This window comes from Bos javanicus, chromosome 11, assembly GCF_032452875.1.
Source record: "Bos javanicus breed banteng chromosome 11, ARS-OSU_banteng_1.0, whole genome shotgun sequence".
Lineage (NCBI taxonomy): Eukaryota > Metazoa > Chordata > Mammalia > Artiodactyla > Bovidae > Bos > Bos javanicus.
The window spans coordinates 75213709-75233407 of record NC_083878.1 but is presented as its reverse complement, the minus strand read 5'-3'; the positions used below and the strand labels follow the sequence as shown (position 1 = coordinate 75233407).

Here is a 19699-nt window from a genome sequence, read left to right as displayed (position 1 = left end):
GAGGTCAGGAGGGTGTTAGAGGCCCATAGATTGCATGATGGCAGCTATGAGGACAGAGAGGGGCAAGAATGGAGGGGAGGTGATCACCACATTGAATCCCATGCTGCCCACCCAAAGACTCAGGAGTCCTGGAAGCTGAGCTCAATCATCTCTGAACTCAGTGCCCAGGAGTTATCGTGGGCATTGCAGGGCAGCTGCACAGGCATACTCTGACCTAGGGGAGCAGGGCAGAAGCTGGTAGGTGAGCCCCCAGGGAGGGGCTCAGGTTCCACATGGCGACAGGTCCAAGGCCTCGTAAGAAGCTCACAGCCCTGCCAGGCCAGCTGCAGCCAGTGCACCCCAAGGTCAGCCTGTGCTTTGGGGTCATGTGGACATTTTAGCAAGAATAATCCATCCCCTGTCCAGAGTGAACACGCCAAGGATGTAGCTTATCTGCCAGAGAAAACAGGGGACAGAGAGCTCGAGGTGACCTTGCTGTGTCAAGGTGCTGGGACACCTCTTCACTGTCAGGGACAGCCAAGAACAGATGATTCTCCACGAATCTGTTGGGAGAAGGGGATTGTCTTCTGGCCCCCAAAGAGTTTTGTGTGGGAGACTCCCTGACCCCTGCAGGTAAGCCCTCAGCCCCACCCACCTGGCACACTGGTCCAGGACTTCATATCTGACCTAGAAGCCATTTTAAGGAAATATTCGCCATTTGATTTTTTAAGTTTGTTTTTTTTTTAAGCTATTTTTCCCCACTATCCCACTGGTCCCCTCAGGGTCCTCAGCTCGAGTGCTATGCTTTCTTTGTCTTTGTGTCCATCATGGAGTCAGATAGGCATTAGCAGGCAGAATCAGGAGGGGATCTTGAAAGCCCTGGTTGAACTGGGGTAGGCCACACATGTCCAGTGGGTGGGAGGGCCTCCCCAAGCCCCAGGTGGTAAACCTCTGCTATCAGGGTACCTGGTCTGGTGGCTTGTTGACAGTTTAGTGATTTCTAATGAGATTCAAAAGTGGGGGAAATATGTCCTTATGCCAGTGCTTTGATTACAAAGCCTGGATGGTTTGGAGGCATTCAGACACTGAAGGGCTTAGGTTGGACTTTTCCCTCCTTTTCTACCAGGAAGAGTGTGTCGTATCAGAAGAGTGAACGGGAGGTGGTCTGCATTGAATAGCTCCTCGGGGCTTTCACTCTCCCTCAGGCCCCATCTTCTCAGGATGCTGATGATTCTGGGTCCCTCTTTCCCATGGGACAACCTCTCCACCACTCTTTTGGGACAGCAGTGATCCCTCAGGGAACATGGAGTCAGAACCAGGGTCCTGCTGACAGGGCAGGTCCAGAGAGCCTTCCTTTCCATCTCCTCCCTCCCCCAGGGAGGCCCCCCAGCTACACAGGAGCACCAACCTAGAGCAGGATTCTGCCCCTTGCCCTGTCGCCACTTCTTCTGAGCTCTGGTGCCTCAATTTCCCTGCCTGCCCTGATGCAAAGAGCTGACACCCTGGGAAAGACCCTGATGGTGGGAAACACTGATGGCAAAAGGAGAAATGGGCAGCAGAGGATGAGCTGCTTAGATAGCATCACTGACTCAATGGACATGAGTTTGAGCAAACTCCAGGGGATCATGAAGAACAGGGAAGCCTGGCATCTGCAGTCCATGGGGTCACAAAGAGTCGGACACAACTTAGCTGCTGAACCACAACACTCTGAATAACCATCGCTGCCCCATCCACCTCACTAGGTAGTTAGGAGCCCAGAATGAAAGGCTGCATGTGGCAGGTCTTAGACATAGGATAAAATGGAAAGGGTGTTTTCTACATTTCTTACACAGCAGTGGTTGGAAGTTTCTGCCTGGCACATTGCCCTGCAGCTTCCTAGGCTGGCTGTATTTGGAGAGCCCGGGGAGCCACAGGCTTCATGGACCGAGCAGCAATTTCACGGTAAAGTCAGGCGCTGGGCTGTCAGGGGGCGGGGGGGTGGGGGTTGCACCATCTGGAACCGATCGGTGTTTTCCTGAAGTCAGAGGCCGTCCACACACTTCCTGCCCAGCTTCTCCAGGTCCTGGAATGGTTCCCACCTGGATACAGGAGCAGGGGCATTTCATTCACCCTGGAAGACGTGTGCCCCCAAACCCTTGGGCACACAGCACCCCCAGGCAGCCCCAGCACCGCTCTGTGCCAACCCCTTTTCATCATCTTTCTGTAAACACGTTAAAAATTGCCTTTCTGAAATTCCGTTTTCCACCCCTCCTGCAATTTTCTGGCCTCCCCTGATTTCAGCCTCCAGGATTGAAATTCTTTCTCCCGGTCTCCACAAGGAATTGGTGAAACAGAAAAAGCAGGAAATTAATGTCCCAGCCTCAAGGCTCCACACAGCATTAGATGGAATTAAAGGAGAATAATGAGTCGATACACACACAACTCTGTTGTTCTTTGATTTTCCTTTCAAAATTCATGTAGTGAACGCTTCCTCCATCCCACACCGTCTTAGGCTGGGAGACTCGCTAGCGTCCTGAATGAATTTACATACCAAATGGGTTTTAATTTTATATTTTCGCTTAAGGTCAGGACATTTATTTATTATCATTATTTATTACTGAAGCACGAGTGGTTTTAATTATTTTAGTGTTCCTCCTACAAAGCCGGATCGCTGCTAGCTACAGAGCATTTTCCGTTTCCGCTCACATAAATAATATAGTTTTTAATTTCATGAAGATTTAGTATTCGTCTGCTTTGTAAATTAAAGTCATCGTTTACCACAACAGAGACGGAGTGTTTGGAACATCCTGATGGACTTTCTTGGCAGCGTCTCCTTTGGCAATTGCTTTACCTGGTTTTGGTCATCTGGGACAGGTGCCTAGAAAGGGGGACCCACCACCAGGCCAGGAGGAAAGGAGGCAGTGAAGCGTGGAGGGCAAAGAATGGGAGGAAGGGGAAATGAACCCCCCTCTCTCACTTGGCATCACTTGAGTTTACATGGATCACCCCATTTGGGGCCCCCCTAAACCCTTCCCAAGCCCATGTATGTGTCTACTACACTGGTCAGGAAACTGAGGTTCTTGCACATAAGCTAACTTACCTGATACCACTCAAATCCACACCACACGTGTCTGACTCCAAGGCCGAGCCCCTCTCCCTCCCTTCTATGAGGACATGCATCAGGACATCACCTGGGCAGAGGCTGGTGGAGGCTGTGGCCAGCATGGGTGGGAGCAGAAGCACAGAGGAGGAAGAAGCAGGCAGGACGGATTGGGGGCAGCAGCCACCAGCCGGGCTGTGGGTGTGAATGTGTGTATCCTCGTGGAGTAGAAGCATCCTGACTGTCTAAGGGGAGGGACAGAGGCCCCTTGTCTTGTGTAGAGGCAATATCCCCAACACACAGCCAGGATAATCCCTCTGGATACCCCAGAACTGCTGAATCCTGTGGGATCCCCTCCTCAGAGTCTCTTCCATCCCCTCCACCTTTTCTTTCCACCTGGATCCTCTCCCTTTCAACGATGCTATGTGTCAGTAAATTATGAGTTCCCCAGTGCAGGGAGCATCCCCCATCCATAACCCATGATGCCTTGTCTGTAAATCACTCTCCCTGGCCTCTCTGAGGCCATCTCTGGCCGTCCCTGGGCTGGCTTCATTCCTGGAAGCCTTCCCAGAAGGCAGCCGATGGTCAATCAGGAACCATTTCCACATTGCCTGTCACGAGGACACCATTCCATGGCACCAGGTCCACTTTTGCTGCCAGCGTAGCCTCTGGAATGAATAGGTTGTTTGGGGTTGCCATGGAGAAGCTGGGCCCTTTGGTGGTTTGAGCTGTGCTACATGTTAACAGGAGGCCCTCACCCAACAGCAGGGGCCAGGCAGGGCAGCAGCCTCATACCCTGGTGCCCTCCCCAGGCAGTCAATGCCCCCTACTCGGACCCAGCCAGCCAGCTGCATCCCCATCCCTTAGGGCTATTAGCAGGTTAAAAACTTATTAAATTTAAATGGCAACAGCTTCATTCTGCATGAGGTTTCTTGAGTTCTCATCCAGGCTACAGCTACAAATCAGCCCCTTCGAGACTCGGTCTCCAGGCAGAGGTCTTCGTGTCCTCGTGACTGTGTCCGCGGGGAGAGCAAGGAGCCCATTTAGTAACCCCACTCATGTCGGCCCAGAACAGACAGAGTTGCTCAGACGCACCATGATTAATCAGGGGCCGTGCCACACTGTCCTTGCACACAACGTGGCTTAGATCTGAGCAGAAAATAGAGCTCACACTGAGTCATCCTTCTCCATAACAGAAGATGAAATTGCATTAGCTACTTAGCTAGCGGGGATGCCATGCGTTAGGGAAAGTCCCCTGCTGGAGCAGGAATATCCCTCTTTAGCACATCTTTAATCCCTCCCCTGTGAGCATCTCCCTCTAAATGGTGAGATAGGAAGACTTCGATTCCAGGATGAAGCCATCTCCTACCTAGAGTGGTGAAATGCTTTCCTCCATCTCAGACACAGGAGGACATAAATAAAGAGATGCCCAGTGCATATGTCACCCATTTTTCAGATTTTCTTCCCTCTTACTCATGGCACTAACGTAAGTGGTACTTCTGGATTGGTACCAGCCAGATAGGTGCCTGGGGACTCAGGAAGTCTCGGGGCAATGTTTAGACTCAAACAGAGCTAGTGGCCAAGCCTCTCCATACTGAAAAGGAAAATAAAATAGCTTTCAGAGCCAGATTGCTGTATACCGGGGCGAGGGGCAGGAGTTTTGTTTTCATTAGATGGGCTTCCCCTGAAATACAGGCCCTCACATGAAAAAGACGTTTGAGGGGAGGCTTTCTTTTAAAAATGTGCAATTAAATATTTGTTTAGTGTTTCCTCGATTTTATAGAGGAGATGGAAGCTTGGAGACTGAGGAGCCTGCCTGAGGTCATGCAGCCTCTGAGGAAGGTATTGTTGGTTCTCTCAGCTCAGCGCTTGGCCTCAGGAACCCTTGTTCTGCCTGCAGAGGCAGAATGAGGCAAAGAGGAGGTCAGAAAGCAAGATAAGGGGCGTTTGTAATTATGGCGGCCGTCCTGTAGGAGGCGGGGCATGATGGATTTGGGTGGCAGGGACTTGGAAGGACCGAATGAGGGGCAGCAGGAAGGCTCAGAAGAAACCAACCTGGCAGGAGCAGACAGGACCCAGCAGAGGATGGGGAAAATGAGTCTGCATAAGGGAAAGGGGGAAGGAACTGGGACTCACATGCCCGGATGAGAGTTGGGCTTGATCTGAGGGATGGAAGAGTCTTGGAAATGAGGTTCAAAGCCCTGCACATCACCCAGGCTGTGCTGCAAGCCTGCTGTGTGCCCCTCCACGCATGCATGCTAAGTCACTCCAGTCGTGTCCAACTCTTTGCAACCCCATGGACTGTAGCCCACCAGGCTCCTCTCTCCATGGGATTCTCCAGGCAAGAATACTGGAGTGGGTTGCCATACCCTCCTCCAGGGGAACTTCCCAACCCAGGGATTGAACCCATGTCTCTTAAGTCTCCTCTATTGACAGGTGGGTTCTTTACCACTAGCGCCACCTGTGATCCTCCAGGCTGTGCTGCAAACCTGCTGTGTGCCCCTCCACCCATCTCTAAAATGAGCATCTGAAAGGGCCTTCTCTGGCCCTGACGTGCTGCCAGTCCAGAGCAGGACATGGGGAGCTGGTGGGGTTCTTCTAAAGAGAAGATTCAGGGGCTTCCATGGAAGAGGGTCCCCTGGGTCCTTTCCTACCCTGCCCTGGAGTCCTGGGCCTTTGAGCTGAGGGAACAGCTCCTTCCCTGGAGCTGTTCTGGGGATGGGCCCAGGCTCCTTTCCAGTCTGGGGATTACTTGGTTCTGCAGGACTTAAGAGGCATCAGAAAGGCATCTGGGCAGCTCCACAAGGCGTGGGGGACATGGCATCACTTCCAAAGGACAATAATAACCAGACTGAGTGCACGCAAGGTTGGTGATGAAAATGATGGTGATGGTGGTTGGAATGTATTGACTCTTTACTGCCTGCCAGGTGCAAGTGCCTTGCACATATTTTGCATCACACCCTGTAGGGCATCATCCCCACTTTACAATAATTAAAAACTGAGGTGCCAGGAATTTCATTTGCCAAGGTTATTTGCAAAGTAAGTAACCTTCCAAGATTCTGACCTCAGGATCGCCTGACTCCAGGACAGTGTGTAAGAATTTACCTTCCCAGTGTTTGCCTCAAGTAAAAGAATCAGAATTCTGGCGCATTCGTTGGACTACTTGCAGACACACGTGCACACTCGCACGTGGGTTGTGCATGGGCACACCCAGCCCAGTCCTGGTTGCACCCAGGATCCCTGATGCCAGCTCCCCCTGCAGCCATGGATGGCTGTATGAGAGCCATCACTACCCAGTCACAGGAAGAAATGATCGCCCCTCTCCAAGGACAGATCACTAACTCACAAAAGCACAGCAGAATCTGCAACAGAGAAAACTCCCAGCATGCCGGCCTATGACCGTGGAGGCCCCAAGAAGGGGAGGCTCCAGCAGAGCCGGGGCAGTGTGCTTTGCCTGTGATGGGGAGTCTTCACTATGCTGGGTCCCTGGGCTGTCCTCGTCCCTGTAGTGCCAAGGGGAGCCTGGCAGCTCAAAGGGCCATGTTGAAATGAGGCTTGAGAATACAGAACCGCAGGGCCTCTGCCTGCTGGATCCCAGGCGACCATCCTCAGACCCAGAAGTACAAGGGAGAGGGATGGGCCAGGGAAAGCCAGGCCTGGCGTGGAGGCTTGTAGGAGCTGCCCACGCGCTGGCCAGCTGGCCTGGGGAAAGGTCACAGGAAACCCCCGCATTCCTCTCCCAGCATTCTTTCCTCTTTAAGGGGCATTTATGATGTAAGCAGCTACACTGGGGCGGGCAGGGGCAAGAGAAGTAGAGAATGTTTCAGTTTCTCAAGGTCAGACAACAGGGAGGAGAAAAGTGCCTCATGCAGAATCGTCCAAGGCTGGTGGTAAGGACTCTGGCTGAGCTTCAAGCTCTCGGTTCAAGGCCCAGGTGTGCCCTGGCCTTACCTGTCTCTTCGCTTGTCTTGGTGCTGTTCACTTACCTGTTAAGGGGGGTGGGAAATACAACACCCCTGAATCCCCCATAGGCAGCTATAGAGGAAGTCAGGGCTTTCCCCATCAGTAATAACAAGACATTGAAGGTAATGTTAGTTTCTTTAGTTACTTTTTCAGTTATCATCAACTCCTACAGTAGCGAAATATCTTTAAATATTTGAATATATACTGAACATATATCACACAATATCTTATATACACTTAATATAGAAAACATTTTTATATTTACATGTAGAAATATTTATATTCTCACACGTGTATACATGTAAATATACACATATGTATTTTGGAAAAGTGGGCTTCCACAGCAGCTTAGCAGTAAAGAATCAGCCTGCAACACAGAAGATGTGGGTTCTATCCCTGGGTTGGGAAGAGCCCCTGGAGAAGAAAATGGCAACCCGCCCCAGTATTCTTGCCTGGGAAAACCCATGGACAGAGGAGCCTGAAGGGTTATGGTTCATGGGGTCACAAAAGAGTCAGATATGACTTAGCGACTAAACAAGCAACATTGTGGGAAAGTAAGAGTGTAAAGCATTCTAAATGCGGAAACTGGTACTCACCCTTAAGAGTATCCATGATATTTTTTCCTCCAGCATTTTCCGTTGTGTGGACAGAGAATGTGTGTATTACTGTTGGTGATTTTAAAACAAAGGGGAGGGACTTCCCTGGCAGTCCAGTGGTCAAGATTTTGCCTTTCGATATGGGAGGTGCATGTTCAACCCCTGCTTGGGGAGTTAAGATTTCACATGTTTCATGGCCAAAAAAAAAATAAAATAAAATATAAAGCAGAAGCAATATTGTAACAAATTCAATAAAGACTTTAAAAATGGTCTACATCAAAAAAAATTAAAATTTAAAAAAATGGGTGGCAGAGGCAGGGAATGAGCTTAGCCTCTTTGCAAGGTGCTACAAGGTGCCAGGCCCTCCTCCACGCTTCCTCCCATGTACTGGTTAGATAGCAATACCCCAGGTTCAGCCACAGCCTTCCACTGCCTTCCTCAGGGTGTCCCCCCCAAGGTCCCAGCCCTCCCTCATTCTGCAGTGAGTTGCTACATATATATATATATATATACACACACACACACCTCCACTTGAGGGGATCTGCCACATTATCCACAAGGTTTCAAGTGTGCGGCCAGGGTAAGAGCAAAGAGGAAATTCGTTCCCGCATATTAGCTGGAACACAGCCCAAGCTGGAGGTTGGTGACACCAAAATAATTGGAGGTAAGAGCTGTGAGACCATTAAGATAAATTTTTGACATAAAAATGTAGGCTGGTTCATAAAAGGTTGCAGTGACAATAGGTTATAGTGACAGCTTTTCAACAACTGTATAAGTCTCCAGATGGAAAGGGATTCAACATTAATGAATTATGGGCAGTCTGGAAAACACAGCAGCCTTCTATAGGTATAGATCTGAAGGAAGAATAAAGTTATTCAGACGGGCCCATATTAAATAGCATTATTGTTAAAACATGGAGCGGAGAAAGAGTCAAAGGGCTAGAGGCTTAAAGACTCAGCTACCGAGGCAGCAAGTCCTTGGTCTTCCAACCTGGGCACTGGGTGGGTGTGGTCCAGTCTCTTGTCTAATGAGAATCTGTGTCCCAGGATCCCAAGCTGACAACCACACTTACCTGGCAGGGCTCCCGGGACTTCCTGTGTAGGGAGCCTTGTCCCTCCACTGGCTCTGCTTTTACAATTTTGCCCTTTTGATTACATTGCCTCCACCAACTCCTGGATGAGACCTTCTTAAATGGAATGTTCTCTGGAAGGGGGAGTCCTAGAGACTTACACAGCTGTTGAAAAGCTGTCACTATAGTCTACTGTCACGGCAACCTTTTATGAGCTCAAGAAAGCGTGGGATCCATCAGACTGGGAGATGGGGAAAGACCTGGCTCACACAGCACCGTCCCTGCCAGAGTCTGCTCAGGGCCACTGATCAAGTTCTTGTCCCTGAGTCAGAGAGCAGAAGAGGCCACCTTTGACCCTGTCCACCTGTATTTAGCTAAAAATAACAACAGCCACAATGATAAACATCATGACTACATGCTTGCAGTGTGTCTGATGCTGCACTGAGCACACTGCATTATCTTATTTAAGGCTCAAACAACCCTGTGACATAAGTACATTATTCCCATTTTACAGACAATGAAACAAAGTCCTAGGGAAGTTAATCTGAGGTTAGCTAATGTTCAAACTGCATGGGATTTAAATCTGTTCTGTCTGACCCCCAAGGCTGGACCCCTGATCACTCAATGATACTGTTGTTGCTGTGTTAGTCTCTCAGTTGTGTCTGACTCTTTTTCAACCCCATGGACTGTAGCCCTCCAGGCTTCTCTGTCCATTGGATTTCCCAGGCAAGAATACTGGGGTTGGGTTTCCATTTCCTTCTCCAGGAGATCTTCCCAACCCTGGGATCAAACCTTAGTCTCCTGCATTGCAGGCAGATTCTTTATTGCTGAGCCACCAGGGAAGCCCCCCACTGTACTGTACCAATCCATGAATAATCATGTGCTCAAAAACTAGACACAAAGCATCATTGAAAAGGGAAAAGGGCTTGAAAATGCCTGCAAGAGCCATTGAGAGGCTTAGCAAGCAGGGATGCAAGATTTGCTGGGCTGCTGAAATTCACACAACTTGAAATGGGCTTTGGTTGGAAGGAAAGCATCCTTGATAGTAAAATGTCTGAGTTCAGTGATTTCACTCTGGGTGTGTGAATTTAGATTAATAATTTGCTAATGGCAGTTAAATGAGATGAAGTAATTTATGTGGCTGTAAGGGAGCAAAACTCCACACTGGAACAAGCATCTATTTTCAAGTCTCCGCTCTGGGTGGTTTGCCACAGGAAAGCACTGGCAGGTCTGTGTCTTATTAAATCATGCTGTGCTTATGAATGATGCCCTCAGATAAGGACAGACCCTTTAGGAACCACCTCGGTCCCCAGAGCAGGAAGGTAGGACCAAACGAGGCTCTCGGAGAGCTAAGCTGTGTTCTCCATCTCATTCTGACTTCCTTCCAGCTTCCACAGTTTTGGAAAAAGAACAGATTCCTTCAGGCAAAAGCACTGGAGTTAGGGAGAGAGGGATGCTCTTAGCTCCAAGATGCCCAGTAATTTAAAAACAAGGGTGCACCTCTGTCTCAGTTCTCATTGCTATAACAAATACACCAACAGACTGGGTGGCTTATAAACAAGAGAAGTTGATTTCTCATAGTTCTGGGAACTGAAAGTCCAAGGTCAGGGTGCCAGCTTGGTCAGGTTCTGACAAGGGTTGTTTTCCAGCTTACAGCCTGCCCACTTCTTATTGTATCTTCACACAGCAGGGAGAGGGCTAGAGAACTCTCTGGGGTCTCTTTTATGAGGGCACAAATCCCATTTGTGAGGGTCCCACCCTCATGATCTAATTACCTCCCCAATACACTACCTTCTAATACCATCACATTGGGGGTTAGGACTTCAACACATAAATTGGGGGGGGGGGGGGGACACAAACATTCAGTCCATAGCAACCTCCCCACTAAATAGAGCATCTTTGGTCTTTAGACTCTCAGGCTAGCCTGCAACACTGCCCAGATAGGTCTTGCCTGATGACTTTTTAATGATGTCAGGAATTTCTACCCATAATCCTAGCAGGTGATCTGTTTGTGGCCCAGCCTCTCATGGGACACACCAGATACTTACCTGAGCCTCTCTGGTATCAAGGACATGCGGGGCTCAGTTAACAGCTGCTGCTTCAAGGTCACCCAGAGAGGGAAGCCCTTGGGGCTCTGGGTCCAGAGAAGGGTGAATGGCCAGGCTGAGGCAGCAGCAATGAGCAGAGTCCCACTGGCCATGACAGTCACAGCCCTGGAGACATCTGCTCACCCAGGGATGGGGGACATCTGTAAGGGAGCCTGAGTGTGTCCCTGGTCCTCAACACCTTTGACAAGCTCAGGATAGCCCCTCTGGTGAGCCCCTCTGACCATGCCTAGTTTCTGCAGGATTTGGAGACAAGCAGAACACAGGGCTTCTTCCCCCTAACCAACAAGGGGGATGGCGTGCAGGACAAGGAGACACCGACCCTGAGCCCCCTGGAGCAGCCCCTGAGTCATCTGCCCCTCCTCCCACCCCAGGCCTGTGCCAGGCAGACGTGTTGGGTTACCCTTTCTCCTTGGGCTTTTCTTAGTAACAGCACTGGCTGCAGCAGCTACCCAAAAGGCTCCTGGAGACATTCTGTTCTGGTCAGCCCCTAGGCTGACCCTGAGTCAGCGCATCCACCCAACCCGGGAAGCCTCCTCCCTACCTGCTCCGGGTCCTGGGTGAGGTCAGTGGAGCACTTTGAGAGCCACCAGGGGGAGTCAAGAAAGCCATGATCATGGCATACAATAAGTGACTATCCCTCCCAGCCAAGGAACAGCTCTAGGCAGCTGTTCTGACAGAAAATGCTTGTTTAAACTCAGGTCCTGTCTCCAGACAGTCTGATTCCTGGCAGTGTGTGAGGCTGGATCACAGGTGCTAATTCAGCCTGGGCCCAGGGGACTGCACCCTGCTGGCTCAGAGAGGTCAGGGCACAGAAGGGTCTGCCATCCCAGACCAGCTTGGATTGGCCAGAGATTCTGCTGCCCATCGACCCCTCTTGCACACCAGCAGATGAGATCCTGGATATGGAGTGAGCAGCCCTCTGGGCCCCACCTGGTGGTAAGCAATCTGGGGTGAGGTCATAGGTCAGGACAGTGCCTCACCTCAGTGTAGGCCAGCTTCAGGGCAGTGTGTTCATTGGCTTTCCTTGACCCTAGCACCAGAGGGAGGACATGCCTCCCTGGCTACGCCTCATCCAGCAGCCTCTTTCAGAAAACCAGCCATGGGTTACTCTTCTTCCATGTACCCCAGGGCCTTTGAAAGGGCCTGGACTTCCAAGCCCACCTGTAAAGTGAGTAGCTGGGTGGGAGACCTTGAGGCTCCTTGAACTCTGCAATCTCAGATTTTCGGTCTGAGACAATCAGATCTTGGGACCAGCCAGAGATCAATCCTGGGGAGCAGCCGCCTGATTGTAGAGCCCCCAGTGGAATCATTACCAGAGGCCCTGATGCAGCTGCAGTCAGGGGCCAGAGGGAAGAGGAGTCTGCACTCAGTTCACCATGGAGCTCAGGGCAGGAAACTGTCATGGGGAGGAGGGGGTGATCATCCAGCCCTGTACCCCCATCCTCCAAAGAGGCTCTGCCCAGAGGAGGGGCCTAGAATTGCCGTGAGGAGGCCATAGCACCAAGCAGTCACTTCTGTGGACTTAGGCTTCTGGGCCTGGTGGACAGATGGACAGACCTATTTTGCTCCTGGTCCTCAGTGCCCGGGGCTGGGGCAGCCCTGGTGGGGCCCTGTTGCTATCCAACATGAGGCTTCTGGACCCAGGACCGTTGGACAGCTGGAAGAGCATTGCCCCTCGATAACTGAGGCAGCTGCTGCTGGTTACAAGGCCTGCTGATAAGTGGTCCCACTGGGACACGGTTGTCACCAGAGGAAAGAATTGACAGTGATAAAAGCGGTAGATTTCCTGGGAGACAGCGTCCCTTCCAGGCAGCAGCAGGAGCCCTGGAGGTGGACACTGAGAACTTTTCCTTCTGGTTCTGACACTGAATGTGCCCTGAGGACTCGGGCCCCTGGAGCACTGAGTGCTCCTCTGAAAAATGGGAAGACCATGTCACTTTGGGTCATTTGAGTTCATCAGAGAGAGAGAGAGGAATGAGAGCAGCTATGAGAACAGAACTTTAAAATATCCATGGATGGACTTCCTTGGTGGTCAAGTGGCTAAGACCCTGTGCTCCCAGTGCAGGGGGCCTCGGGCTCAATCCCTGGTCAGGTAACTAGATCATGCATGCCGCAACAAGAGATTCCACATGCCATAGTGAAGATCAAAGATCCCATGTGCCACAACTAAGAGACGGCACAGCCAAATAAATAAGCAAATTTAAAATACAATCAAATAAGCATGGCTTCCATGGCACCCTCTGAAATGGGAGAGAATCCCATCCTTGAGGCTGCTTCCCTCCACCCCTCTCCCACACCTCTTCTTCTGTGCCCCTTGGCTGGCTGGGGACAAAGGTCCCATCCTGACTCAGTTCCCTGCCCTCACCTAGGGCTGCACCCAAGGCTCAGAGGCAGTTAGATGTCTTCTTAACCTGTTTCAGAACCCAGGGCCAGACCCCTCTGGTGGTGAAGCAGGAAGGTCTTTATGGAGGGTCAATTGAGAGTTCTGCCCTGCCTGCTGGAGTGAGGCCTGATCCAGCCTGACCTGACCTCCTTACTCTGTAAGAGCCTACATCAGTCCTCAACTCCCAGAGGACAATGTGGCCCTGTTTCTCACTGGTGACTGCGATGCAGCCCTGTGTCCCTGCTGGAGGAGGCCCCCCAGGGTCCGTCAGGCCCTCCACAGAACATGGTCCCTGGCCTCAAAGGAACCACAGCCTGTGAGGGACATGGAGGAAGCCCTTACCCTCATCTTCCCTTCACTTTGTTGAGGTATAAGGCAAATTCTGATCCTATTTCCAGAACCTGTAAATCCTTGCTGATGTAAGTGTCCCTGCAAACTGATGCATATCCTAGCCTCTGGGCCTGAAAGACAGAGGGATTCTAATGAAAGCAAGAAAGTTATCCAGAACCCTCCTTTTTCTTCTTCTACCTGATCTTCAGGAACTTCAGGGAAAACTCTTGAAGGACAAGTTAGAGTATACAGAGATAAGGGTCTGGGTCAACTTTTGAGTGTATGTGTGAGTGTGGGGGTGGGGAGGAGGCGGGGAGGGAGGAGAGAATTCTAGAACATCCTTTAGGTATTCAGGGAGGTGGTATAAGCAGAAGCTGTACTGCTGCTGCTGAGTCACTTCAGTTGTGTCCGACTCTGTGCGACCCCATAGATGGAAGCCCACCAGGATCCCCCATCCCTGGGATTCTCCAGGCAAGAACACTGGAGTGGGTTACCATTTCCATTTCCAATACATGAAAGTGAAAAGTGAAAGTGAAGTCGTTCAGTCGTGTCTGACCCTCAGCGACCCCATGGACTGCAGCCTTCCAGGCTCCTCCATCCATGGGATTTTCCAGGCAAGAGTACTGGAGTGGGGTGCCATTGCCTTCTCCGAGAAGCTGTACAGTCAGCTGCAAACCTGGGACTTGTGCACAGTGGGTACTCAGAAAGGTGAAGCAGCCTGTTCCCCTGGCAGACTCTGCTGTGAGGTGTGGGGGTCTCCGTGAACTCATTGGTTCAGGATCCCCTTGTGGGGTGCCTTTCCCGTGACTTCCACTCTCATTAGCAGATTTTCGATTCCATCCAGCTGCAAGATCTAAATGCACCGTGTTAGATTCTTGAGGGATCTGCCCAAAATTCTGTGTTCAGCCTGACCAATTTAACAATGAAAGGTTCACTTTATGAAATTCCTCTTCTTATGAAATGCAATTAGCAGTTTTAACCTCTTGAGGGAACAAATCATTCACTACTTGGAGTGAGTAGGTTTTATCAGACTTTTTTCCTCCCAAAGCTAAATGGAAGTAAGAGGGGAGGGGAAGAGGAGAGTCTCTCCCCAGGGGTTTGAGCACCCAGAGGGTGGGTGCTGTGGGCACGTCAGGGAAGGAAGGAGGCAGCCAGAGACTTGCTGAGCCTCCACTGAATGTCAGACAGACAGTCTTCTGGGAAACATACCCTCAAAAGTTGACCCAGTGGTCTCCTGGTAGCTCACATGGTAAAGAGTCTGCCTGGCATGCAGGACACCCGAGTTCGATCCCTGGGTCAAGTAGATCCCCTAGACAATGAAAGGGCAACCCACTCCAGTATTCTTATCTGCAAAATCCCATGGACAGAGGAGCCTGGTGGGCTACAGTCCATAGGGTCACAAAGAGTCGGACACGACTGAGCAACTAGAACATCTTGGAACTTTAGCCACTCAAGGAGTAGTTCAGGTGCTGCCGCTGGTGTCCTGCAGGCAGGAGATGGGACCCAGAGAGGACCAGCCAGTGGCTCAGAAGACACAGGGAACAGAGATCGGGGGGGTCTTGGAAGGGGGTCCACTGACCCCAGACAAGAATCTTTTCCCCCTGCTCTATGCTAGATATCCCTAGAAGGATGAAAGGGGATGAGGAAATGATTGCAAAACACCAGAGGATGGAGAAAAGGAGGTGGGAGACCACCAGTGAGGCACTTTGGTTTTTTCCATCTTAAAGCAAACGGGAAAGATGGGTTTTTAATATTCATTTATTTATTCTTGGCTGTGCTGGGTCTTCACTGACGTGCATGGGCTTTCTCTAGTTTCAGAGAGCAGGGACTACTCTCTAGTTGCAGCGTGCAGGCTTCTCATTGCAGTGGCTTCTCTCGTTGCGAAGCATGGCCCTAGGGCACGCAGGCTTCAGTAGTTGCAGAGCGTGGGCTCAGCAGGCGCAGCTCGCAGGCTCCAGAGCACAGGCTGAGGAGTTGTGGCAACAGACTTAGTTGCTCCACGGCATGTGAGATCTTCCCGGACCAGGGATCAAACCAGTGCCCCTTGCATTGCAATGTGGACTCTTAACCACTGGACCACCAGGAAAACCCAGGAATGTTGTTTTTAACTGAATATCTGAAATTGAATTATATCTGATTATATATAGACTCCATACCTCATTCTTTGTTTCTTTGATGAACAAGGCTCTGTCACAATATGAACTGCCATTCCCCCAATTTATAATTTAGTCAATTTAAATTCTCACACAGCCCTCTTTATCAGGGCCCTTGAATTGACCCAGAGGGGCTGAAAGGCTCCCTCTTGGAGGTTATCAGGAATTGACCCACAGTGGCACCTTTTGGTGTCCACACAAGAATAGTGATATCCAGCTCTGTTCCTGCTTTGATGAGACAGAAAAAGGCAATGCCCAGAAATAATTTGAAAGATGTTACCACATACAGAAGGGAGTAAAACTGGGTCTGTAAACATGAAAACGGCAGCATCCACTTAGTGAAGTTTTAGTCTTTTACTTTGTTTTCTCTTGAACACATCTCTAGCTTATCTTCTGTACCAGGAACACTCAAATGCCGTGTGATGATCACTCACCTATTGCCCCAAATCTCATTGAATGTTTTGGTTCTGTCTGCATCCTTCTCCCCAGCAAGACTGCAGTCTCCTTGGAGGTAGAGCCCAGCCTTTTTCTTCTTTGTCTTATCTTCAATGCCTGGGATATCATAGGGGCTCAGAAAATGTTTTTTGTTTTCTGTTTATTCAAAGTTAGAGCTATAATTCACAAAATACACACCTCACATGTACTCTGGTAAATTCTTCCTTTAATTGAAATGCATTCATTTGAGAAAGTGATGCTGATAGGAAGCAGATAACTGGAGAACTGATGGTTTTCTAAGTGCCATGGGCCCCTCAGGATGTAAATTACAATATGGAGCATTTAGATACCAAATCCGTTGGGGAGAAGTACTGAGGATTATCCATTCTCACACAGAACATTCAATACAAACCCCAACTCATATTAATTAAAAATTCTAAATCACACAATTGTTTTTTTCTGGAAATACTTTTATGCTCTGTTTTATTTGTCACTGTTAATAATAACAATAATGATAATAATAATAATAAAACTACTATGTGATTAAGGTGCAGATAAGCAATTAGGAAGCAAAATATTTACGGGTTTTTAGCAAGCCTTGCACTAGGAACAGGAAGAGAATAATTACAAGTAGGTTTGTATGAGAGCTGGTTTCAGAAGATTCTTCAACTGGGAACTGAGATAGGTCACAGCTCTATTTTGTCTGTGATTCTGTTAACTTGTTCCTCTGATCAGCTAGTCACTCATTCACTTGACAAAATTTTATTAAGTGTATGCCAGGCAGAGTGCTAGATGCTGGGGATGCAATGCTAACTAGAAGAGATCCCACTCTCGAAGCCTGGGGTTAGCTACAGACAACTGTAGCTATTGCAATAGACACAACTGTAGCTATTACAACAATAGACACAACTGTACTGTGTCTATTACAGTTAAGTGTGGTATGGCCTTCCCAGGTGGCGCTAATGGTAAAGAACCCATCTGCCAGTGGGGACGTAAGAGATGTGGGTTCAGTCCCTGGGTTGGGAAGATCCCTTGGAGAAGGGCATGGCAACCCACTCCAGTATTCTTGCCTGGAGAATCCCACGGACAGAGGAGCCTGATGGGCTATAGTCCATGGGGTTGCAAAGAATCAAACATGACTGAAGCAACTTAGTGCACAGCATGTGGTATGGCCAGCAATGCTGATGGTAGGTACTGCAGGCTCTAGGGGAGCCTACCTGTGGGTATTTTGTCTAAGCTGAGACCTATGAAATGAGTTGGAGCTATCCAGGGGAAAGTTGGCCAGTGGGGAAGAGATAGCTCCCTGGAGAGTCCCAGTAACCAAAATCAGCTTGGTAATTCAGAGAACTGAATGTGGTTCAATGGACAGAAGTAGCAATCAAACCTGAGTTGCAGAGGTCAGTTTGGACCATATCCTGAAGGCAGTGGGGAGCCACTGAAGGGTTTATCAGAACAGTGATCAGGTGTGCACTTCAGAAAGTTCACACTGGCTGCATTGTGGGGTGATAAGACAGGAAGCAGGACCACCAAGGTGGAATCAGATGCAGAAATTCATGATGATGGTGGCCCAGATATGGGTAATAACAGTGGGGACAAGAGAAATGGGTGGGTTTGAGAAATTCAGAACAGGTAATAAAAATAACAGTGATGGGTATTCAATTAGCTCTTACTCTACTCTTACTTTACTTTTCCCCAGACCCTACAGTAAATGCTTTACATGTTGATTTGATATAAGCTTTAAACAAAACCTATGAGGTAGTGTTTATTATCTCCATTTTATAGGTGAGAAAGCTGAAACACAAAGAAGTTAAATAATTGGCCCAAGACAGTGCACACCAGTAATCTAAGTGTCATTGATGAACCAGACTCCCGTTTGGACTTGAACCCAGACCTCTGTTTAATTTTGGAGCCCGTGGTTCCAAGTACTAGTTGCATAGCAATGTGCGGTCCATCACTCAGGTAGGAAGAGGGGCTGAGCAGATGAGTAGTAGTGAGACAAAGACATCAGACCATCCCTTGGGACTCACTTGATGCCAGAAGCAGCAGAGAACCCTCAGTGGCTGGACAAAGAGACACACGAAGACAAAAATGAACAAAAATCAGTAGAAACAACAAAAAATAAACTGAGACTCATAGGGGCTCCAGATATATTAGAGTTTACAGACACAGACACAAACTTTAAAATAACTATACCTTATCATGATCAAGGTGTCAACAGGCAAAACTGGAGCTTTCAGAAGAGAATAAGAAATATATATATGTGTGTGTTTTTTTTAAGAAACAAATGTGAATAAATGCATAATACCCAACTCAATAATGAATTTAACAGATACAACCAAAAGGAGGAATATGAACTAAAAGATTGGTTAGAAAAGATATCCAGCTGTAAGTACAGAGAGACAGAGAGATACCCCAAGGAAGTAAAAAGGTGACAGACGTTGACGTTCCAGTGAAAAAGCCTAACACATGGGTACTTGAAATTCCAAAGAAAGTTCAGAGGAGATGAGCCAGAGACAGTAGTTCAAGAGACAAGGGCAGAGAACATTCCTAAACTTTCAAAAGACATCAAGTCACAGATTCAAGAAGCATTACAAATTCCAAGCAGAATAAACACAAAGTTTGCACGGAGACATTCATAGTAAAACTGCTGAAAACTAATGACAGAGACAAATCCAAAAAGCAGGGGAAGAAAGGATTACTTCCAAAGGTATAATAATTAAACACAAAATTTTGGAAGTCAGAAGACAATGGGAATATCTATAAAGTGCTGAAACACACTGTCAGCTTAGAATTTTATACCCAGTGACGATACCCTTCGAGAACAAAAATGAGTTTTTTAATGTGCAGACAAACCAAAGCTGAGATAATTTATCACCAGAAAACCCACACTAAAGGAAATACCAAAGTATATTCCTCAGGCAGAAGGAAATTAATTCAAGATGAAAGGTTGGAGTTTCAGGAAGGAATGTAAGCAATAAAAAACTGTAAAAATATGTCTAAGTGGATATTAACTTATAAAACAATAAAAATACTTGCATATGGAGCTTAACACAGACAGAAAAAAAAACAGATGCAAAAATGGCATAGGGAGGAGAGAGGGGATGGTAAATGGGGTTTAATTATTTTAAGGTCCTTGAATTGACAAGGAAGAGAAGATAAATATCAATAAATTTTAGACATCAATAAGTCAAGGATACAGGTAGTAATGTCTAAGGATATTACAATGAAATAATGCAAAATATTTAATCTGTAAGAAAGAAAAGGAAGAGAAAGAGAAATCTAGAACACCTGAGACCAATAGAAAGCATTTCATAAAGTGATGTTTATACCTGAGTACATTAGTAAGTTCATCAAACAGATATGTTCTGACTAAAAGAGAAAGTTTTCAAACAATTTAAAAATTCTGACTCTAGGATGTCTATAAAAACACATTCAAGGATAAAAGATATAGAAAGATTAAAAGTAAAAAGATGGGGAAAAAAGAGTCCATGTAAAAAGCAAGTGTAGCTACATCAATATCAAACCAAGTAGACTTTAAGACAAAAAGCAGTATTTTTTGAGTTAAAAACAGACTTAAAGGGCATCTACTGATTATTAAAAAGCA

At 48.3% G+C, this 19699-nt stretch overlaps 1 protein-coding gene and 1 long non-coding RNA gene across 3 annotated transcripts in view; both read left to right on the top strand.

Moving 5' to 3' along the window:
• KLHL29 (kelch like family member 29) overlaps positions 1-19699 on the top strand; it is a 335083-nt gene that overhangs the window by 214951 nt on the left and 100433 nt on the right. The gene's annotated exons all lie outside the window — the stretch shown is intronic.
• LOC133257369 (uncharacterized) lies at positions 1965-18364 on the top strand. Its single transcript, XR_009739517.1, has 2 exons — positions 1965-6948; positions 17878-18364. It is a non-coding gene; the product is annotated as an uncharacterized LOC133257369 (long non-coding RNA).